Source organism: Chrysoperla carnea, chromosome 1 (assembly GCF_905475395.1).
Source record: "Chrysoperla carnea chromosome 1, inChrCarn1.1, whole genome shotgun sequence".
NCBI lineage: Eukaryota > Metazoa > Arthropoda > Insecta > Neuroptera > Chrysopidae > Chrysoperla > Chrysoperla carnea.
In genome coordinates, this window is record NC_058337.1 from 98,284,180 (window position 1) to 98,310,555 (window position 26,376).

Consider the following 26,376-nt stretch of genomic DNA (forward strand, 5'->3'; position numbering starts at 1 on the left):
AATTAAACAATTTTATTGTTGAATTAATACAACTATATTAGAGTATTGTGGCTGTAAGAGAAATAATTATATAATAGTTATTAACTATATAGTATAATTGTAGGGTAGACTTAGTAGGGTGGTACAGTATTGATAAAAATTATACCCTATTTGACTGCGAGCTAATATACTTTTACCGCGAATATAATCCAAAATTTTTTTTTTAAATTGTAGCAAGGCTTTAAAATAAATTAATGTATAAATATTTAATATTTTCCTATACTTATTTTTTTTTTTTTTGTGTCAATATACTTATCAAAAGTATTAAAGGAAAATTAGATTAATTTGGAATGACGTTAATAATTAATAATTGACGTCATCCCAGTACGTTACGCTCATGGTAAAAGTTGATTATTCACATTTTGAATAGTTATTTAGAGTTCAGTAGCATAATTTTACAGTAAAAAATTGTAATTAAATTAAATAAGAAATTAATTTTTCTTTAATTAACAAATAATGTTTTTTGGGCAAGCAGGTCACACATTAATTTAAGGATAAATAGATTCTCCATTCTATAACAAATTTCTATCAAATTGATGAAATAATTGATAAATACACTAATTTTTCATAATACCAAAAAAAGTTAATAAAAAAAAAGTTTTGCAATGCGGATTTCTTCTCCGAAACTAAGGGAATTTTCATGATCATTTATTACGAATGCTTCCATTTTCCGAGACAAATATTTTCTTCCAAGAGGTAAGTTGCACTCAATCGAAAGCCTAATATATCAAACGGTAGCCCAGGGCTATGTATCCGATTCTTCTATTTTTACATATAAAAAACGATTGATTTTCGAAACTATTCCATTTGTAATAATTTTGAAATACCGTGTATTATTTATATCCACCTCAATTACTTGAATATGATATGATATTTGCTATCCATCCATCTACATTCATTGTATCATCCCATATGCTTCAGAATATTTTTTTTTTTCTTTTTAACTAAACAACAAACTAATTCCATCAACTCGTATAAAAAAGAAGCTAGAGACCAACCAACAACTCACACTAAAAAGAAAAAAAGAACCAAAAATATAAATTATAGTTTTGTATTAATTTAATTTGTTTCCCAGTCAGTCGGTAAATATTATATTTAGAAGGTGGACTTGACTGAGGCGACGACCTTGACAAAACAACAGTGATTTGAAGTATACAAATAAAAGTCTGCACCACATGTTGCATTCAGGTGATCAAAACTCACCTTATTATTACTATAAACTCGAAGACGAAAAGGAGTAATAAGCTGAAAATTTCAGTCATGTGTCTGTGAAATCCGGTTTAAATGAAAAAAATGCTTGGTTCAACTATGTCTAAATCTGTTCTAAGCTGTTTCCGTAATTCTAGCGATTTTTGTTTGATACAGAAAGTTCTTGTGGAAATGAGCTTCAAAACGTACCTCTTCAGAGTTATAGCCGTCACAAATTTCGTGCATTTTTCGAATCTGTTGAGTTGCGAATAACAGTTGTTAATATTTTTCTTTCAGGCTTATTTTTTATATGAAGTTGGACTAAGTCTAAATCAATTCTAAAAATTCTACGGAAGTTGTCCGATTATTTAAATAAATAAATGACTTCAAAAGTAGGCATATTTAACATGGTCTTATGGGAAAACGGTAGATGGATGATATGTTTTCATAGATTTCTCCAAAACTAGTCAGTGGAAATTTAAAAAAAATTATTTATATTAATAAAAACCTTAAAAAATTATTGAAAACATAAAAACTCGTTGTATCCGACTAATTAAACATATATGAGCACGGTAGTGGGAACACAAATTTAAAATAATATAGTTTTTCAATTTTGACGGTGCATGATATCTGGAGTAGTTTTAAAAATATCGAAAATTGAAAATTTTGTTTAATTATTTACCTTTCAATATTTCGAAAACGGAGGTAGATATCAAAAAATTTTATTCTTAGTTTTCGTCTACATTCATGAAGTTATAACAAAATTCATTACCAAAGTTGAAAAAAAGGAACAAATAATTTCAATTTTCAGTCTAAACTTACATACGTATTACCTTAAGGATGTATGAGCATGACAACAATGTTTGATTTAAAGGCTCAAAATTTGTTTGTAGGTAGTCTTTTACTCAAAGAATATGTGGTTAAAATTTCAGCTTAGGTATCCGTGCAAATTTTTAAGAAAAAAGTCATTAAAAATCGATATAAAATACATTGGCTCTTATGGAGGAATCTCAAAAAACGACATATTTTGGAAGTTTTTGATAATTTTTGATGAAAACAAATTAAAAAAAAACTTTTTAATAGAAAGTAAACATATTAGCAATGAATTAGAAAAGAAAAAAACTAAGTGTCACCGTCCATATAAGCGATGTAAGAGCATGGTAGATTAAGGGTTGAAATTATTTTTATCTTATTTTCAATTTTGATGATGAATTTTGTTATAACCTCATGAATGTAGACGAAAAATAAGAATCAAATTTTTCGATATGTGCCTTGGTTTTCGAAATATCGAAAGCTAAATAATTAAACAAAATTTTCAATTTTCGATATTTTGAAAATTACTTAAGCCAGATATCGAAAAATTTTATTCTTACTTTTCGCCTTATATCGTCAAGTAATAATATAAATTTATCATCAAAATTGAAAATATTTATTTTTAAATTTGTGCCCCCACTACCATGCTCATACATCCTTAAGTTTACATGCGACTCAGGCACATATTTTATGCTTGTGCAACATACAGTCGAATTATTAATTTATAGTATTAGACAGAGTAAAAAAATATTACAATGTAATGGAATTAAATAAAATTTGAGCTCCATGCGCAATAATTTTTGAACAATATTTAAAATTCTTGGATATAAATTTTTTTTTTTTAAATAATTGAAAGATATAATAATGAATCATTTTAATAAAAATTCATTTCATTTTGTTTATATTCTTTGAATTTATTACTAAACTAAAACAATAAAAATGCTTGATTATTTTAAATTAATTGAAGAAATTCTTGTACATACGTAATAAATGATTATTTTATTTAATATGACCTTTTGTTGAATCATACCTAGGACGTACTGTATAGTATGAGTAACCTTCGTAATGAATTTAATATAACATTGATTTTATTTCACGTACAAGATGCGTCATTTTAATCGGTACATCCAAAAATATTCTAAAATACATACGCTATGAATTTTGGTCCTGGCAACAAGTATTGATTTAAAAAGGCATATTTTTGTGGCTTTTAGTTTTGCCTGTGTCTTCACAGTCATCTAATGGGTAGTCAAATCAAGTTTCAAACCAAGATAGAAGAACATTTTAAATTGAAAACTTGCTACTATATTTTCCAAAAAATTGCGAAAAAAATAAAAATTTGTTCAAGATATTTCGTAACCATTTGGTTGTTATGTAACATCTACGCGTGAAATTTCGCTTTCAGCTTTAATAAATAACTCTATTTTTACTATTCAAAAGGGCTGACTGTATTCTGCCAATAAATATTTTCTAAAAAACTTATTGCGACAATGATACCGTTTCAGTATCCAAATGTGATCATTATGGCGCATTTTAAATTGGGAACTTTATATAGAATCCATCTCCAAATATTGATTGAAAAATATTCATTAATAGCCCAATAGGTAAAGCATCCAATAAAGAAAGTCACAAATGGCTTCGATTGTAATTAAAGAAACTGTGAAAGTTAATCAAATTTTCTCTAATATTTCCGATTATAACTAATTTTTGGTGCTCGGATTGAAAAAATGAAATTTTAAACGTTATATCTCAAAAAGTAATAAGCGGGAAGTTTGTGACAGTAAAACTGCACCTACTCGGATTTCGAAATTTCGCATATGAATCAATGCTATTTAACGACTGGTATAATATGGACCAGGTGTGCCAAGGTTTATCCTGGCGGAAATATTTTTTATATCTATATATATAAAACAAAGTCGTGTTAGTTACACTACTTATAACTAAAGAACGGCTGAACCGATTTAGCTGAAAATTGGCAGGGAGGGAGTTTAGAGCCAGGAGAAGGACATAGGATATTCGAGCATTCCCGTGTGACTTGACATGAAACGTCAGTCACTATAAAACGTGGTATAACAAAAAAGAATCAGACTTGGAATAACAAAACGCAAATGACAGCTATGTAATTGCCGGGTTGTTTTTACTTTTAAGCCCAGTGAAGCGGGCGGGTATCAAGCTAGTATTTTTATATTTTTAATAATTACAAGTATTTTGCACTTTAATGGAAATTAATTTCTAAGAGACAGCTCTTATCTTGGCAGAAAGGTCTGTCACACCGATTTTTAATATATAAAGCCATTACCCTTATCGAGGAATTACTTTTTTTTAATTTTTTTTTTAATTTTCTTTCGAAATATTTCGGTGTGACAGCTCAAAACTTGATCAAAATATCTGTCACACCAGTAAAAAATTAAAAATTCTGTGCAAAACTATTTCTGTCAGGATAAACTCTGGCACACCTAGTCCATATTGTACCTATCGTTAGTGTTGTTTTATGCGAAATTTCGAAATCCGTGCAAGTGCAAATATTTGAAATTTTGAGGTTTACTAACTTTCATAAAGATCAGGATTTTCCTGATTCAGTTTTTACTAATGCCCCGATTGACGGTTTATAAACTAAATTCTGGATAAAAATTAAAATATGGCCATTGAAACGAATGACCTTACCTTTTCAATGACTCATTTTACTTAATTAAACGGTAAAATGGTATAACAGAATCATTCAAATGAAGGAGAACATGTAAAAACAAATATAACATGATCATAATTACATTCATAAACTCTTCAAAAATTTTCTCATAGATTTTATGTTGACAAAAAAAAACACACACACACACACACACACATACATTTTACTTCATTATTTTAAATTATTCCTTTTCTAATGAGTTAGTACATTATGATGAATAAAAATTTTAAAATACTGTTACAATATTGTAGAGAAATAATAAGTTATTAAAGTTTAGAGTAACAAAATATATATAAAAAAACAAGATCCACATTTATTCAAAGATTATTATATGATGATTCAATGACATTATACTTAAACTATTACTTTTAGTGGTATACTCTTTGTGAAGAAATGATTGATATATCGTGACTTACTTACATTTCTTTTTTTACTAATTATAATTTAATTTATAGTGTACAGAATCTTACTTATGTTTACAATATACAAAGTGGCACACAGAATAACAATTTAAAAAGGTTCCGGCGTTTTTCTTATGGAAAAGTGATTCAATTTAACTTAGTACGAGCGCCAAGGCAAGTTTAGACTTATGGTTAAAATTATTTGTACCTTATTTTCAACTTTGATGATTTTGTTATAACATCATTAATGTAGACGAAAACTAAGAATAAAATTTTTTGATATCTGTCTTGGTTTACGAAATATCGAAGGCTAAATAATTAAACAAAATTTTCAATTTTCGATATTTTGAAAATTACTCAGATATCGAAAAATTGTATTATAACTTTCCGTCTTATTTTATCACGTTATAACATAATGCACCATCAAAATTTAAAATATATATTCTTTTTTAAATTTGTCTCCATTACCGTGCTCATACACCCTTCATTAGTCGGGCACAACGGGTTTTTATTGTTTTCAATAATTTTTACTTTAATTTAAGTAGCATTTTTAAAATTTTCACCGATTAGTTTTGGAAATCTATGAAAACATATCATCCCTCTACCGTTTTCCCAAAAGACCAATGTTAAATATACCTAGGTACTTTTGAAGTCATTTATTTATTTAAATAATCGTGCAACTCCCCTTAAATTTTTCAGAATTGATTTAGACTTAGTTCAACTTCATATAAAGAAAAATCAAGCCTATTATTCAAAATTGCCCTGGTGCCCTGATTTTCCTCTTATTTGGATATGTTGTACTTCCTAGCCAACCAAGAAAAAGTTTTATTTATTTGACAAATTAAATTTAGAAAGAAATTTTTTATATCTATATGTTTGTCATCCGGTATCTGACATATACAAAACATCGTGTTTCAACCTATAACTTCGACTAGATTTTTCCAATTTTCTTATCAGAGCTGGCTTTTGTACTAATTGACTTATAGAATACAAAGAAGTATAGAGAAAACCGATGAGGCTACAAAAGACCAAGTAGTTGAAAAAATGAAAACTGTTTTACATTAATTAAACATTTGCTCACTAGAAGGTCTTGGTGAAATACCTTTCATAGAAATAAGAAAGATGCTCATATAATCATAAATGTTTCTATTATCTTTTTCGAAATATATGATGATAAAGTTTCAAAAATTTAAAATCTCATGTGTTTATTTCTGACGAAGAAATCTAAAAAAAAATTATAAAAGTTCTTGACACAGATGATATTTATTTGAAAACGCATTATTTTCACGCATAGTTTATATGATAATCTGATTATAGTTGTATTTATGGAACTGATTTTCTTATTAATAACTAATAATTTAATTTACGATTGGAATCTAGTATAAACTAAAGTTAATCTCTGATATATAAATAGTAATTATTACGGGTTAACTTCCTTCTGATTATACCTAGGTAAAGCCACCTATTTAACCTTCCCATATCCTTAATAATAAAATCAGCTCTATCACATACCTACAGTGAGTGTATTTAAAAGATGCAGTATATGTTATAAATTATATACAACTTTATAAATACAGTAAAATGTAATTTAAGATAATGTAATATCATGTATTGAGACTTCTTTTTAAAAAGAGGAGGCAATTAATAAAATATAATATATTATATGAAGAAAAAAAAAAGAATTTAATATACAAAGATTATAATCTAAATAGATCGAGACTTAATCAGCAATTTTATTTGGTTATATTGAGAAATAAAATATAGGTATGTTATATATATCTCGATATAGAAACATAATACATTTTCAAATAATATGTGTTTTTGTTGACAGTATAACAGATATAGCGACAAAGGTGGCGTACTTACCAATTTCACACTAAAAACAATAAATCCAATATATTGTGTGTCCAATTAGTAGGCATAATAACTTTTTTATTACTTTTTTTTATAAAAAAAAGGTTATTTTTAATAAAATGCCCGGCACGGCCTAGAACGCAATATGAAATAATTAGATGTCAATTTTTTTGCATAAGTGTACGAGATATGTCAAAAAATTTTGCCAAAGTACCTTTTTTACAATATTGACAAAATTGATAGAGAAAAGTTGACTCTGATAGAAAATTACGGTCAGATATCCAATATTATACATCTACCAGGACAAAAACAATTTTGTTATTTTTACCATATCTCATTTTAATACCAGTATCAAATTGACCTATATTGCTCATTTACGAACTTAAACTCGCTTTTTGCGTCCTGACCACGCTATAAATTTCAGCTTGATATCTCTTCTCGTTTTTGACTATCGTGTTTCCGAACGAAAAATCGTTTTTTCGGTTTTTCTTTATTTTATGCGGTTTAATGAAAAATAAACCATACACATAGACTTATCATTCTAAAGTAGACATTTCAACGGTTAAAATGAGCCTGCAGAGTATGAATATTGTAAAAAACATTAAGCGAGTTTTTCGTTGAAAAATGAACAATTTTAATAGAAAGTTTGAAAAATCTCAAAAAAATTTTGCATAAAGTTTCATGCTTATTCAGTAATAAAAAAGGAACAATTTCACCAAGTTTCAAGAAATTTGAATTTTTTGCGCGAGAAAAAAGATAAAAACGAAAAAAACAGTTTTTCACAATTTTCCCATGAAATTTGAGATTATGTTGAAAAATTTTCCCTACAAAAGTTTTTCAATTTTTGATTATTTAAAATTTTTCTGCTAAACATTTTTCGCTAGGAGGTCTTTTGTCGCCATAAATCGCTAAAAAACGGTTTTAACCCTTAAAATCAACCCCAATTTGACCATTTCCAAAAGTCTCCAGTTTAATTACTATGTTCCACATAGTCGCTGCCTGTTAGTAATTTATTGCTCTCAAATCCTAACTACACTATAGCCTAATAACATAAAGCTGAATTTATTGTGAATAATCAATAGTATAATATTACATTTGAAAATACAATTAAGTCATGACATTTAAATCATATTCATGATATTTAAAAAATAATAATAATGGTATCAAACGACTTCAACTGCACTGTTTCAATCCTGATCAGCAGCCGCTACAAGTACTCGTACACAATTCATGAATACACATACAATAATAATATTAATAATCAAGAAAACATTTTGATTAAGTAAGATCCAATCTATTGATGATTTGATATTATTGAACGTTCAACGAATGAGAACACACTAGTTTATTACTATTATTAATTCGGGAGAAAGTCGTGCCTTGGTAATAAAGTTTTTATCGATTGTGTTGAGCTTTACTTTGTGGAATTGCATTTTAATAATTAAAATATACACGTAATATATTTTTTTTTAAATTTTTATTATACTTTGCAGTAATCCACAATAAAATTTTAAGATTTTTTTAATAAAAATCTATTGTGACAATTGTTTCATCTTGATTTAAGACAAAGTATAATAAAAATTTTAAAAAAAATATATTACGTGTATAATTTAACTATTATAAAGTTTTTATATACAAGGTGTTCTGTTATTGATCGCAGATCGTTGGCCTACAGAATAAGCTCATAAAGAGGAAGGGAAAAGTTATTTACCAATTTTCGATCTGAGGCCTACTTTGAGAGATAATTAACCAAATAAATGCATATAATATGAATATAAAGTAAATAGTTTTATCGAATCACAGTTCACTTAGATTTTAATGGCTGGTATTGTGTTATTACATAAACTAAGTGGGTTACCTTATTTTTACATACAAAAAGTAAAAATTCTCAATAAATACAAAATAGTACAATAACATGTCTGAATCAGTTAGCTGATTGTCATATTGAGTATCCATTGTTTATTGATCACTGATAACGTATTGTGTCTCGATCCAAAGAACATGATAGTCTGTTTTTTCAAAACTTTATCGCTACAACATTCTACTGTGTGTTTAAAACTCAAACATGGCATAAAATATCACCCAACTATCTGATTCAAAACTGAATCCAAACTGAAAACATAATTAAGAGCCAAATTACATTCACATTTCTGTCATTTTCTTGCCCCTTGGTAAGTGAATTTCACATTCGTTGCCTCAAAGATAACAATTTCTTTCATGAAGATACATTGTTGCCAAGGTACAACACTTTACCATATTTTTTGTAAAGTAAGTTTGAGAGAATTGACTTGACTTAAACTATTATTATTTGAAATATTGGATTAGTCGGGTATTTAAAGTCGGTGGCGCGCTCTTAGTAATCAGAGCCGCGCGATCAACTCTGATATAGTCAGCTACTACACAAGCTATCAAGTATTTTTTTTCGTTTTTGTATATATTCAATCGAAAAAACATTCAAGTAATAATGACTAATTCATTTCTTACCTATGTGGACGACTCATGCAAATTTATGCTTAGTCATTATTTTTGTACAGAGAATATTTTTTTTTTATTAAATGAATCTGATTTGGATATAATTAAATTTTATTTGAATATTAAGTTTTATTTGAAAATATTCGTAAATTTGTGTTAAGATGTCGCCAAAGGGAGCAGAGGGAAGCCATCCTCACCACAAAGACTCGAAAAAATTAACTTTATCCCAGTAATTTTTTGTCCGATTTATAATTTTGGGAGATTCTGCATTATTTTTCGTCTTTGCCAATCCTTCAAATTTTTTTTAAAATTTTAAATATTCTTATATTCTACATTTTTTAACCATTAATTTTATCTGTCCACTATTCTGCCCACTGTTGTTGTCTTCATTCCTATTTATTATAAATGTAAAAGTAAGGTTGTTTGTTTGCTTGTTGCGATTTCACGGAAAAACTACTTAATGAATTTGAATAAAACTGTACAATAATATAGCTTATACACTACACCAAGACATGAACTATAATTTAAAAAAAGATATATTAAAAATAAATTTTTTAATTTAAATTTAGCCTATGACATTTCACCATGACATCTATGACCATCATTTTGAAACATAAATTAATGCTTTCTGTAAACATAGTGAACAAGATACAATTCATGGCCACCTGTTCTGATACACTCAATGAATCAAGACTATAATATTTTCAAAAAATTGAAATATGTTAATGTATTTTACCTGTGTAAAACAATCCCTACTCCTATTTCGAGTGTTATAGAAGGGAGATAAGTGAGAGCAAAAGAAGAAGAGGCTATAACGCGTTGGTCTTTACTTTTAACCCCAGCGAGTGTCAGGGCGAGTATCAAGTAAGTGTCTATATAAAACAACTCTGTTGGACATAGAAACCGTACAAATAACCCTTTATTATGTGTGATAAGAATGTGTTAACTATTAATAAGACATTATTAATAGTTACATAGAAAGTTCAAACCTAGTTCTAAGATTTTGACTTTCTAAAATGTCGAAAATATTAACTTTGTATCTATTATTTTACCTTACCTCTGCCACCTGAAAATAAAATTAAAAAGTCACAATAAGTGGCTAATTAGATTAGACTTAATCATTAATCGGCTATAGCGATGCCATTGCAATTTATTGCTTGGGAATAATATTTATTACAGTTTTACCATTTATTCAGAATTCCAAGTAATTAGTTATAATCCATCAACTTTCATTCAAGCGTGTTAAAAAATAAATTTTGCATCGTCCCTTTCAAATTAAATGTTGGGAGACACTTCCTCAAATTGGGACCAATAGCTTGTTGATTGGGGGATTCAATAAGAAGGAACTTTGAACTCTTATAATTACAACATAAATCCAATATAAAATGTTTACACAATCTGTATTTTTCTGTTATATGTATAAAAATTCTCACAAAACATCAAAACTAATTTATATTTTTGCAACAGGTAACAATAATAATTTTTAATAAATTCAAAAAGATTTATATTTGTTGATAATACCAACTGTGTTTTTAATAATAATTTAATTTAATGTTTTATATATAAAAAAAAATAATAATAATATTTGCTACTTTATTTTAATTTCAATCTTGACCATCCATTAAACAAAGAAACCAATGCTACCAATAATAAATATAATGTATTTAATAAAAATTATGATTTGTATTTATTAAAATAATAGCTGTATGTGTTGGCATCAATGTACAATATTACAGTGTACACCAAAATAATGTTACCAGATAACGTACCATCGATACCAGCGCTTCCAGTGTAAAATTTTGGCGATAAAGGAGGCTATTATGACTAATTTTCAATTCTTTACATGTTATTGTTATAGAAAATGTCAAATTAAAATTATTGAAAAACACTAATTAATTAAACTTAACGATGTTCCAGCATGGTATTTGCAGTTTCTATGTTAAAGCAATGGTACAATTTTTTTTTCGACAGAATTTAACGAAAAATTAAATTTAAGAATTTAATAATGCTTACTATTAATTCCCAAAGTTTCAGAAATTTTGACCGTTTAAAATGGGAAATAATTATGCCAACGTCCCAATTTCGATCAATTTACGTCAAAATTAATATCTCGAAAGTGAAAATTAATTTCTAAATTTTTTTTTTAGAATTGTATTGTATAAACATTTTTTTCTACTTTTTCTTCAATATATAATAATATCATAAAAAATAGTTGGAGAGACCGGACATTTTACATGCTTTAAATGGGACATGACCCTCAAAATCGCGAACTTTGTCTTTAAATATCTCGCGATCTAAACGGTCAAAAATTATGAAATTTTAGGAATTCATAAATAAAGCTATTATAAACCCGAGAAAAAAAATTCCGCCAAATCTGTCGAAAAGTGATTTCATGCTGGTACTACCTTAATGCATTAAAAATTGTGAAAAAAATAAATCAAATTGCACAAATATTATTTTTTAAATGTAAATTATCATAAATATTTATTTAAATTTGTGAGACAATTATATTAAATTTTCAATGTAAGTCATAAATGCAATCCATACAATTATATATGCAACCATACAATTGTATAATTAAAGTAGGGTATCGTTACCATGGAAACACCTCCAATAAAACTCACACACGGTGCGAATATAGTCTTTCAACATGTAATAATTTATTTTTATTTTTGAGTGAAGGTTTATCATAATACGATAATAAAACACTACCCATCGAATCCGACACCTAATAACACTCTTCCCTTTAATTTTTCGAATAATGTATTTTAATCATAATTTTGTAAAATAGTGTAGTTCAATTTTGGTTTGGCTCATTGCGCGTCCATCGTCCATCGTCTCTATGTTGTTTGAAGTAAAATAAAAAAATAAAAATGGTTTTGCGTGCGTGATCATGAAAATAAAAACACTATATTAGTATAGCATGTAGTACCTCATATAATAAAATAAATTATTGTAATGATATGTAGGTAAAGTCAGTAACTGCGTGTATCGTTTTTATTTTATTTATATTTTTTAATAATATTAATGCAATTTATTTATTTTATGCAATTATTATTATATGATGGATAAAAGAATTAAATGTACATAATTTGTATGTATTTGTGTGTATTAATAAAGACAGGTAGTTTGTTATATATTTAAAGTGCAATTTTCTATACCTTTAACAATAGATAAAGGACCCCGCAATATTAGATAGAATGACTTTCTGTGAAACTTTTTCTAACCCACCCTAATATGTTCTTTGGATCATTCTGTTCAAAAGCTATCGCGGACACAAAAACGAGTAGTTTTCGAGCTACGGGCGATTAAAGGTACACATATATTATAGTTTTAGTATTTGACTAGCAAAATGGCTTTTTATGATACTTTTCAAACCGCCCCAAAAAGATTCTTCAGATCGTTCTGATCAAAACTCACGCCCATAAAACTTTTTAACTTGTAATTTTCGAGCTACGGGCGAATATAGCTATACATATATTATATTTATAGTACCCATACGACTATGAATATGGCTTTCTGTGAAACCTTTTTAAACCGCCCCCAAAATGTTCTTCGAATGGTTCTGATCAAAAGCTCTCACAGCTATAAAATTTATAAGGATAGTTTTCGAGCTACCTGAACAAGTTTTATAAGTGGTTTTGATTTGAAAGAGTATTTTATGGACATTTTATATTACAGAGTATTTTTTCCACCGTTAAATTTCGGAAACGGAATGAAATATCAGAAAACGAGAAATACACATCATCTCATTTTTAGAATGAATGAAAATTCAGTAATTGATTTTTTTCTATACGATAATCATCTTCATAATCAAACAGAGGTCTGTTTAGTCAAATGTTCATTCTCTATCGTTTATGGCTTTTGAGAAAATGGAAACATTAATTTTGCCCTAACTAGGAGTCTCACCGGGAAAACAAAAATACTAACGAAAAAATGTTTCAAATAAAAGTTGTTTACTGTTAGATAAGGAATATCTTTTGTTATTGAATTTTTGTTCTACCTGTAACTCAAAGTCACTTTTTACGTCGTTTACACGCTATAAAAATTTCATCTCGATAACTGATTTCGTATTTGATTTTTCTTATCAACGGACAATCGAAAATCAACTAATTAGGTGATAAACACCTATATAAAATCTTCAATAGTATCAATATTTCTAGGCGTTACAAACATGGGACTAAATTTAATATATTCTGATATATTTCTAATATAGGACATTAAAAATGTTAAATTAGAAGTCATGTTTCGAAAAAAAAAAGCAAATAAACTGTCATAATTCATAAATGTTATTGGTCTGGATTTTAGTTTCATAATTTCCATGACCAATATAAAATGAACTCTTTGTACATAAATTAAACTACATACGTATAGTCAACAATTTCGTGATTTAGCATAAAAATTAAAAAGGGAATTGTTGTAACCAGGGTATTTACAACTATTCATTCCATGCATCTTATTAATTATTTTCATTATATGTATTAAAAACTTTATTTTGAATACAAGCTACAGTAGCACAAAATTAATTAATTACTTACACATAGCAATTGCATAGCGTGTGTAATAATTAATGGCTGTTCTCTTGGCCTCTGCAAATACAATTAATTACTGCAAGATGTCCATGGATTATTAAAGTGTCCACTTTCAAGGTGGTGTACCTCCTAGTTTTCTGCACTAACCTTTAATCATATAATAAAATAAATATTATTTCGGACTCAAAAGAAAATATGAATATTTCACATATACTATCCAAATATTCAACCCAGCCAGATCATCTTTCTGAAATGTTAAAAGAGCTCTCCGTACAAGTAAAGCTTTTCCACTTTTCTGCTGTATAGAACAAACTTCAGATAAAACACCAACAACCTATTATAGAAGAAAAATCCATTACATTAGATAATATTTAATAATTAAAATAACAATAGTTGACGCTATAGTCACCAATTTATTTATATATTTATTTATTTATATACCCATCCCTAGTATTTCTTCCTCTTCTGCCAAAGTCGGTGGTAGCTTTCAAAATCCATCAAAATAGCTTTTAAAACCAAGGAAAACATCAAAATCTAGGAAAATTGAAAACATTCCTAGAATGGAAAATAATGCTCCACAATTTTTTTTAAATTTTTTTAGCGTTGTAAAATTCCAGCAATTTTTCTCAATCAATTAATTGAATTTTTTTCGCATCTTGGAAAATTTTGATATCTAGGTACTGTGGTTTTTGAGAAGTGTATAAAAATATGCATTTTTGGGAAAACACAATTTTTTGGAGGGAATATTGTAATTTGATGGATTTTTATAGTTTCATGAAATGAAGAAGATGTATTTACCTTCAGATAAAATATTGAGTTTTTAATAGATGTTCAAAAATTATTATATCAAATTTCACTATAGCACAAAAAAATCAAAAATGCAAATTACATCTGAATATTGTTTTAGTGGCTGAATAGCCTTAAGAATTATTTTGTTCATGATTTACCGTTTCACTGAACATAAATCACTTATAATTAAAATAAACTTTATTATTGATTTTATGTTATATAAATATATAATAATATACTATCTAAACTATATATGTTTATTTACATTATACAATTTATTATTTTTAAAAAAAATTCACCACGTGTGCAGGAGCTGCGTTGTCTTGGTAAATTTTCTAAAAAGTATACTAAATTTAACTAATTTCCTTTTGATTTGAAAGTAATTTGACTTCCAATATGCTCTTTTAAAGTTAACAAGTGAAATTTACAAAATTTAAAAAAACCCCGACAAAATATTCGGCAACCCTTTAACTCGCATTTGTAACATATATCAGAACATTCTCCATTAAATTACCTTTCAAACAAAACCAAAAAAATCAAAATCGGTTCATCCGTTTAAGCGCAACGATAAACTTATAAGACCCCTTTTTCTTAGTTCGGGGGTTCAAAATGAAATATTTATAATAATATTCATTTATTTTTTAATTATAAAATAATTATAATAAGCAAAATTATTTTAATAAATCGAAATTTATGATTTCTCAATAAAAAGTTAAAATAATCAAATTTTCATTGAAAATTTAGTTCTAGCGAAAAATTGGGCAAAAGTATAATTTTGTTATAAATTAATTAAAATAATGCAAAAAAGTTAATTTTTTGGAAAAATTCCTAATCTTTTGTTTTAACCCTCCCGTAAATCTCATTTAACCCTCCCGTAAATGAATTTATCATGTTAGCATTAATATGCATGGAAATTTAAAGAGCCTTTCCTAAATTCCATAACTGATACCTACATTCTCAATAGCTACATTTAACATTGTCTAAAAAATCATGTAAACTAGTCAGTATAAATTAGGCTTAATTAATTAAATAAATTTGCAATAATAAAAACATGTAGTAGTACATAATAATATCAATAAAAATAATAATAATAAGAACAAATCTATATCACGATAAAATGAATTTAATTTGTAACTAAAATTAACATAAATAATTATTATGGTTGGTAATAAGCCTTTATTTTATAATTATAGTTAAGTTAAATTAGATATTACTAAGTATTATTAAGTAAGCCGTTTTTGTTTCTTGGTTCTTATTAGATACATTCTTTCTTTTATGCTATACAATATAGGGTAAAGTGGAGTGTCTCGGATACAATAAAATCAGCTTTAAAATCTCACTCTTTTGGTTTTCCTGGTAGGAAATACTCTATACAGTGTTTTTAATAATAACACTCATCATCGCTTAACAAGGAGTTGTTCACAGTAATATCAGTTTTTAGACGCCTTAATAATATTTTCTAAAGATTTTTCCAAAAATTAAAAAAATGACGTTTTGAAATGTCATAAATTAGAAAAAATAATTATTGACTGTAATGGTTGATATTTGTGGCATTATGGCTCTGAAATCTTAATGGAAAAACCTAAAGTTGCTTGACTGATATTGTTGTTTAAAATAACTGAGAGAGAAAACAATAATAATTTGATCTAGTGCGAGTCGGTTTTCCCTAAAGTGGACTGTAAAGATTACATGTTGAAAAGAACATGATCTTGAATAAATAAATGAAAATTTGGAACCTACACTTTCCCCTATTATAAGTTAAGTATTCGTTGCTTGCTTTATAAATGGTTACATTTATAATACTAATGAATCTACCGTATGTTTATTTGCCAAATGTGACACTGTTCATTTGAGTTCGCATTAAATAAAAAATTTGATGTATTATTTGCTAATAAAATCATTACAACAAGCTGTTGCATAGATAATTGACCCAAGAACATCGAACCATAAACTTCCTAATAAAAAGATATATTTCTATGACGTCACGTAGCTAATTTTTCTGACTAAGCCAGGTATAGATTCGAGAAATCAGTTTTGTTTACCTTCAACAATTTTCGTATAAATTTAATATTATAAAGTATAACATCAAAATAGATCTAAATTAATCTGATTTTACGAAATATTATTATTTTACCCAGCTTTCTGTAAATATTGGCCTTGAAAAATGATAAATTTTGGCGCAATTTATGAACTTGATAGAAGAGTCTGTTATACCAGATCAATCAGACACAATCAAAACCAGACTCTTTCTTAATTGGTCAAAACCGATTCAACTTTAAGCAAGCTTCAGTTTTTTATTCTGAAAATCATAATCGCTAAAAATTTATTCACAAATAAAGCCCTGAAAAGTGATTTTGATGGAAAATTAATTTTTTCTGTGAGCCACTGATACTTACAACTATTCTACGAGTGGCTTTACGATTGATTGGCTTGCAAACATAGAGATAAAAATGTATAAAACAACAGTTGACACAATGTATAAATTTATGTTTGTGAATAATGTGCACAGCCCCAACAACTCTTTCTGTGCGAACCTACTAATTTATAAACTGCATCATGTTTTCTGTTTTCCAAGTAGGTAGTAGTTAGAGTTATTAGGTAGGTACCTTCCTACCAATCTATCTACCACGGCTCAACTTAACTCTATTCAAATTGCAAACAGCAAAGTAATAAAATAAAGACAAGGCAAATAAAAAAAAATAAAATTAACAGTAATATAAAGCAAATTATTTTGTAAATACTATTAAAAAATCATAAAAGTAATTAACATTTGACGTCTAAATGATTTCAACCAGCAAACTGACGTAGAGATTATAAATACGTGTTTTTATATATAAAGGTTCGAGTTGCAGAAAAAATGGAATTATAGACAAGATGTTAAGGGCTCTGTATGTTTCTTTAGATAATCCAGAGAGATGCAACATTTAGGTCAACATGCAAACAATGACTTTTATTGGATGATTTGTTTTTCACTGACACTCGTAAAAAGAGACAGTAAATTTGAAGCTTGAGATGTGTAAGATCCAATTAATTTGTTTACGTACTTAGAGATAATGTTATCGTTGCTGTCTGTGGTATGCACATGACGTTGTTATAAATCACTATTAGTCGTATTACAATCAAATTACCGACAAATTTGCAACTGCTGATACCGATGAATTCACTAATGCAATACACGACTGATAAAATGACAACACCGATAAAAAACTCGTGAGGCTAATTTTTTAACTTCCCAGTATAGGAAGATATTGTAATGGTTCCGATTTTTTAAATCGATACTTTCATAATATCTTTACGTTTCATGTTTTGGACAAGAAGTGTGTGTGTGTGTGTGTGTACATACGTACGTTCGGGGTCATTTTTTTCGTCATCGTGGCAACAAAAATATGATCTGAAAATAATTTCAAAACAATCGGACGAGTTGTTTCGAGTCGGTCGACGTTTAAGTTTTTTTCAATTTTTATTACTTTTTTTATGCTGGGTAGTTATTCGTGTGGACCTCAGAGGGTCGCATCAGACTCTATCCACGGCTTGCTATTACATACCTAGCAGAAAGTCGGTCAAAAATTGTTGTTAGCGTCGCAAGTTATTCAAAGGCAAAGGCCAGTCAACATTTAACAATATCAGATTTTTACAAGTATCTCGTTTTCTATTTATTATACCTCCAGTAATTTCAGTCATTATTTAAGACCAAATTTATTAATTAAACAAACTTTTATGACAAACATTCTAGGCGTTTTTACTTAAACTAAAAATAGGTACTTCGAGAGAACGAAATTTTCACTTTTAATTGAAGGTTCTGTTGAGATTTACATTTGGCTTCACATTTTACAAGTACCTTCGGCTTTATTGTAGAATAATCAAGTATTAACTTAGCGGTCGATCACTATTTTATTTGTGATCTTTTATTATTTAGATACGAAAAATTCGAAATATACATTTGGAATTGAATTGCTAATCATGATATTGGAGTCTTCATCTTTAATTATAAAACCTGTAAACATTTTTTGTTAACGTTTTATTTAACTGAATTTATAGCCGGAACACTTAATTATTGATTCTAAAAAATGCCACAAGACCTCTATATGCAACATACACTCAATATAACTGCTACCACATTGCAAAGTCTTCAGGTTCTCTAAAGATTCAGTCCCTAGTGTGAAATATAAGGGTTGAATTTTGTATGAAGTAAGTTTTGTTTCCCTACTTATTAAAATTTCGTTTTCAACCTTGTGAGGCCGGACCGGAATGCTAGCCCTATTTTAAAAAGACAATTTAAATTTATTCTGAAATAAATGCGCAAGGGTTATATCCACTCTGGCAACGGTAATATCCACCCTGGCAAGGGTAATTAATATCCATCCTGGCAAGGATATTATCCATCTTGGCCAACTTTAAATACTTTAGCTATTGTCATATAAATCCACAATACATTGTATAAAACAAAGTCGCTTCCGTCTGTCTGTCCCTAATCTCTATGTATGCTTAGATTTTTAAAACTACGCAACGGATTTTGATGCGTTTTTTTATAATAGATAGAGTGATTCAAGAGAAAAGATTTTATATATAATACATGCATAATATTGTAGATTAAAGGGTGGAAATGGGGGTTGAAAGGGTTGCGCTTCAAGAACTAAAAATTTGTGTATCGATTAAGCTCAAATATTGATAAGATATACAACCAGCTCCAAGGATTGTTTTTATCTATCATTAACCTCCGAAGAGTGGAAAGGTGAAGCGAGATAGTGGAATGATTAATCGAATATTTTCAAGTATACCCAAGTGGGGTATATTTGTTGCCCAGCAAAGCAGGTAGTTACTACTAGTATATTTATACATATATAGATAACAAGTTTTAAGGGGCGTTTGATTATTTGGTGAAAATTCAAAAACAATTTTTGATGTTAAGAAATAATTTCTACATTACAAACTGCGATGTAGTTATTATATAGAGGTGAACACAAACTTTGTTGACTTTGAAATAACCCTTTGGTTTTTATTACAAACAACAAAAATAATACTCTCACTAGAAATGAGATGATTGGGGTTTTGTTTAAATAATTTCTGGGAAACAAATTAGGTAAATACTTTTGGCGTTGTATGAGATGATTGCAGAATTCAACGATGCAGTTAAGTTAGTTGATGCCAATGACATATTAAAGAAAATAACATATCACTATTGCTATCTTTATTACACTTTATATTTCTGACATGTAATGATTTCATTTTAAAAGGTATTAGTTAATAATTTTTACTATTGTTGATGTGGTAAAAGGAAATAGATATATTATATTAAATTCATTGTAAATACAACTATCTTTTATATTTAAATGTCTTCAATAATATTTAATTAGTTTCAATAATTGCATGTTGGAATTATTTTGTTTTGTTGTGCAAATAATGCTATTAGTTAAAATTATAATAGCTAAGAAATTCTATGAAAATTGACCAGAATATGTATTTTGGTATAGTATAGATTAAAGATTAGGTTACAGACTAACTACACAAACAGAGGGTACATCTTTTGGGTAAAATGCCTCAATCTGTCACAGAATAGCTAAAAAATAATAGTAAATTAAATCTCTTGAGAATGAACGCAAGTTCGATAAATTTTGAGATCAAATAAAAAAACTTGTAATCATACACTAATAATGAAAATATTTTGTATTATTTAATTATTATAATATAGTATGTACTACCAAAAACCTAATATAAATTCAATTAATAGTGAATTATTTGAATCTGGTTTTATTTATTTAAAAAATTGTCATAGTTTTTCCTTTACAACTTTACTTTATTTTATAACAAATATAAATTAGATACTCTGAAATAATTAAAGTTTTTTACAAAGATGCAAAGATTTTGCGATGGCACTTATTTTATCATACCCGTAAATTCAGACCAAAAATGGAAGTTTTGCGAATATAATGTAACCATTTCGTTTATAGAATTTCTATTATTTCAAAATTATATTAAACTAGCAGTTCCCCCCCCCCCGCTTCGCTGGGCAATTTCAACTTTAGATTGAAAACAAAGACTACAGCGTTAAAGACTTTACTCTCTTTACTCTCACTTTACTCCATATCCTCAAGGATTTCAATTTTTGATACGAAACTCTAATTTTTTTTGAAATCCAGTCTATGCTACTCGCCGATAATATCACTTTCTATAGGTGAAGGAATTGTAAAAGTCGGTCCAGTAGTTTTTGAGTGTATCCATCACTTCGCTTCACTAGTCTTAAAAGTAAAAACCACCGCTTTATAGCCTCCACCTCTCTTGATCTCACTTATCCCCATTCCATAACACTTGAAGGGATTGTTTTAAGCAGCTAAAAGATATTCACAGTTTTCAATTTTTTCAAATGTAAAATAGTTATAATTCATTAAGTATATCAAAAAAGGTGGCCGTGAATGTGACATTTACTGTTTTAAATTTTTACAGAAATCTTTAATTTATGGTTCAAAATGATGAGTAGTTTCTGCGTGAAAGCGTAACAAACAAACAAACATCCTTACTTTCACATTTATAATATATAGGGATTAGTTTAGATAAACTCGTGTTAACTCTATTTTCCTTTTCCACCTTCAAAATAATAATTAATTAATTTTCTTTTTCCATTTTCACGTTTCCATTTTTTTAAATATACGCTTTTAATTAAGTATTAGAACGTTATATTGTATTTTCAACTTGTATGATGAATTAGTTGAATTATGTTATAAGTTGACGAATGTTCACGAAAAGTAAGAATAAAATTTATGGTAGGTCGTTAAGCTTTCGAAATATCGAAGGCTGAATAATTAAACCAAATTTCCAATTTTCAATATAATACGAATGTTTCATCCTCAATATTTTGAAACCTAAGCTAAGCCAGCCAGATATCTACAAAAATATAGTTCAAACTTTTTGTCCAGTTATAACATAATTCATCATCACAAAACTTTTTTATACCTGGAATTACTTCAACGCTGATTGTGCATCCTTAAATGGATAAAGTATTAGTAACAATGCATATCTAAGGGTAAAATTGAATAATAAAAAACATTATAAACCAAATTTAAAAATAAAAAAATTGTTAGGCGCCGTTATTTTAATAAATTCATCTGTTACAAATAAAATATTAACCATTTTATACCAATTTGTGTAAACTTGACAAATGAAATCAATAATTTTTTGTTTTTATTTAGCAGCGGTTTGTTTCACTTACAACAAACAGAATACAAAAAAATGGGATAGATAGGTACCCCTCTGTGACGTAAATTGGTTATGAATGAACACCATTGGGGGTATTATACAAAATACATATTTTTTTCATCTTTTTTTTTGTTGTATTTTATTCTAAAGAACCTGAAAAAAGCTAAAAAAAAATTGCGTCCAACTGTGTATGTATTAAAAGCACACCATCTATGATAAAACAAAAGGCATGTTCTAATAATGATTATGTTGTTTTTTACCTCTGTGTGTTCGTCCGAATGAAATGAGCAAGATAAAGAGGTTATCACAAAATCTTTCCGTTTTTGAGTACGATTTTGTTTCAGTGCAATTTCTTTGTCACTAATGAGAACCTTATTTAAGAAAAATTTATTACAAAAATACAAAAAATTGAAATTGAAGCTTCTAAATTCAAATCCGCCATGTCGATTATCAAAGAAATGCTCCTTTTTGATTGTTGTACCCTCTTAAAGCGCTAAGTTTTATGTTAATGGTCTGTGTAGGTAAGTACTACTACAGATACCATTAACGAGCTAATGTTTTTCTATGTCTCCGTAATTCCTAAAAGGAGCGCAGTGAAGCATCTACATTGCTTTCACTCTTTCTCCCTTCCTTCTCCCAAGTGGACAATAAAATAGGAACCTTACTGCCCTACCAAATGCTTGCCTCTTAACTCTAAGTGATATTTGATTAGATGGATTAATTGATTTTTCAATTTAAAATATCTCGGGAAGTTCGCATATCTAAATTTGATAAGGACTTTTGCGTTTATCCCTATGAGCTGAATTTCCCAGCATAGTTTTCCAAGATCAATTCAAGACCAACCTGTATATTACCCTTATCAATAATAAAATATGAAACTACATTTTTGGAATGACTTCATCCCATTTTCTACTAAATTAATCAGGTCCTATAATATTTTGTAAATAATTAACCTATGTTAACTTATAAATAACCGCTGTGGTTAAGACCAATTCAAAATCACTGTAAGATAACCACACAGGAAGAAATAAAAGTCCGGAAAAGGCCTACTTAATAACTATAGTGATTCAAAATCAAATGACTTTTGCAGTATAATTTTTCTAGGCCAGTCATTCCCAAAGTGATGTTTATCGCTATATCGACTAGGAGGCCGATTTCGAATCCGAAGAGATGTTTGTTAAGTAATTTAAAAATAAGTAATCGCCGAGTGGAATCCAAAAAAGAAATTAAATTTTAAAATTTTGTAGAGAAATTAAGGCAACCACCGATTTAACACGAGCGTGATAAGAGGTCTACAAAATAGTATCGGAATCACTGTTTCCTTCAAGATCCCCTTTTCAGGTGATTAAAAAAAAGTCAGTGATAAAAAAAGATATTATTTTTCGAGTTTTAAAAACTAGTATTTTGTACATAGATGTCGTGTGGTTTCCTCTTCACAGTTTTTTTTACCGTAGAAGAGGATCAAACCAGGCATAAAAGAACCCCTTAAAAATATTGAAATTTATTATTAATCATGCTATTTCTTCTATTTGTTGTACATTTATTGATTTGAAATATTTATTATTGTTAATTGGTTATGTAAACAACTTGTTAACAGTGTCGGTTAAACATATTTTCTCTTTTATATATGTTTTTTTTTTTGTTCCTTTATAGTAATTAATTTTTGAACTTTTTAACGAGGTTATAAAACCTATTAATTAATTTTAATGTCGGTATTTTGTTTTAATATAAATGTTACTCGATTCTTTATTAAATGTCGAGAAAGTAAATAAATGTTGCCTAGACGAATTTATGTTTCTTTGAGTTAACCTATTTGCTCATAATGAGTTAACTTTGCTTCCCTATACAGGACACCCCTACTTATCCTTCAAAATTATTTTGATTTTATGTTTCTGCAATTATTTTCGTGTCCTAAGCAACATTGGCATATGACAGGTATACACCAATTTTAACGCAATACGGATAAGTGGCAAATTTTCATTGAATGAGGTAATGGATTGCTAATTGTATTAGGTTAGCGGAGCAGCCTGTTTTTAACACGCTTTTATTAGCTTCATACGTTAATATGTAACGGAATCTTTGAACATGATTTGACCGCCTTCGAAACGTCAGATTAACTAGAAATTTGACATACTTATTAAAGACCGATGACAATACAATAATTTAATAAGTGTATTTAATTATCTTGGTCACGATTTTCAGGATGAACGATTTCCATATCTTAAAATATATACATTTATTTGCGCTTCCACCATATTTATATTGAATTTTTGATAAATAAATAACAGTTTAAAAAACTAAAAAACACAAAATAAATAATAATTTAAAAAAACTAAAAAACACGCTTTTGAAACTAGCTGAACTAAAGAGTAAAAAATAATTTCTTTACGCTGGATGTGTCATATTAAAAATCATCAATTATAATCGAGAGACCATGATGTAAATAAATATCGTATACATGATTAAAAGTAAACAAAAACAAAAAGTAATAATGATTTCTTTAAATTCAAAACAATCATTTTATCGTAAAATAGCGTGGGGTGCTTTTTAAGATATTTTATAATGATTTTACTATTACCAATATCTGTCTATAAAATATTTCCAATAATTGAAATTTAACACCTCACGATTTTTTACGATATACAGATTTATTTATCCAGTTTCTGGCATATGTCCACTTTAAAAAGACACTCTATATTTTAAAGATCATATCAATGAGATTAAAGATCTTTAATAATTGTTATGTAAATTAGACTGCTAGTTAACAACTTTTAAAAAAATTTGTAGCGAAAGAATATAAAAATTGTTAATTTCATGTAGCAAACAGTCCGTTTGCTGTTGGTGCTACAGTTTTAATGTGTCAGCGTATGTGTGAAATGGTCAATAGGCAACAGCATTGTATATAATATACCTAATAATATGTAAATTTATGATTGAAGTGACGGCTATCATAAATTTATTTATACGATCAATTCATACAGTATTTTTCAAATAAATTGGAAATTAAAATCGAAATAAAAATATGTGGCTATGGATGCTGTGGAAATGAAAAGTTAGTTCCTTACGGACAGCCATTGTGAACGGTATATACTACAGTGCTGTGCTAAGAATAGTTGTTGAATTATTGAGTAGTGAAGAAATTTGGAAATCAAGATTGTAAATTATGAGGAATAATTAATGAACCTTTGTAATAAAACATTAAATTATATCAAAGTTTGATGTTTTTTATTGTTTCGAATCTATTGGAGTTAGTACTCAAGTAATTATTATTTATGCATTATTTTAATAAATATTTGTTGTTTTTATAAACAAATTGTTAGCGCAGAGATCTAATCAATTCGATTTGAACACAAAATGTCAATATTCTAATAAGTAAAGTTTGTTTTAAAATGCTGTTCATTATCGTGGAAAACCTCTATAAATTACTCTGCATGTTTTTAAAAACATTAATTTTGTAATGATTATAATAATAGAGTATAGTTTTGTATACTATTAATTCAAATATAAAATAATTTATGTTCTCTTAATAAATTTATATCAATTTTCATATTTAACAAAGCAGGACCTACGTCATATGTTGAAATGAATAAGCATGGATTGGTGTTGATAGATGTTTTAAACGAAAGCAATTCATAGAGTTAATACCATATAGAGCTAGAGAGTCACTTTTAAAATGATATTAATTGCAGTAGAGAGGAAGACAGATAAATTAGGCGCGCATGGCTGTAAAGAGACAGATCAAGACGGATAAAGTAGGTGTATGTATCTCTTATACGTCTAGAATTTCTGCCTGTTTCTTCGTCTCTCACTACGGAAAAGAATTCACTTATTGCGTTTCCTATGTCTATACGGCTTTATGGTATTATTATCTCTATGATACAAGCAGTAACAGCACCGGCTTTATATATATATATATATATATATATATATATGACTCTTGCCAGCGCAAATAGCGAAACGATACAAGGTCTCAAAAATAGCTCTACTTATACCAAAATACCTCTTTCAAAACAACTGGAACACCAACAATTCCGGTCACAACAACTCAGTTCCGAGCTGTTTTGATAGGAAATCTAGCACAGAGATATAGTGTTTGAAATCAGTGAGCAATATATTTTCAACAACCAATCATGACTTCGCATACTTCATTGGGCATTTCTGTATCAAGTGGAAATGAGTAAAGAGTAAATAGGATTAAAACTAACCGTTAACCCAAAGTTAATTTATTTTAAAACTACCTACTTCTTTTCAATAAATGAGCTCCCGTTTTATTCTGATGTATGAGCTATATTATTGTCAGTTTCATTCAAGTCCATTCAGTAGATTTGCGTGAAAGCGTAACAAACAAACAAACAAATATTTTAATAGACACATAATTTTTAAGAACTATCATTTTAAAATACAAATCACT

General features: G+C 27.9%; 1 protein-coding gene across 1 annotated transcript in view; it reads left to right on the forward strand.

Annotated features, from left to right (window-relative positions):
* The window catches only part of LOC123292551 (homeobox protein aristaless-like), a 234,767-nt gene that overhangs the window by 203,441 nt on the left and 4,950 nt on the right, over window positions 1–26,376 (forward strand). The gene's annotated exons all lie outside the window — the stretch shown is intronic.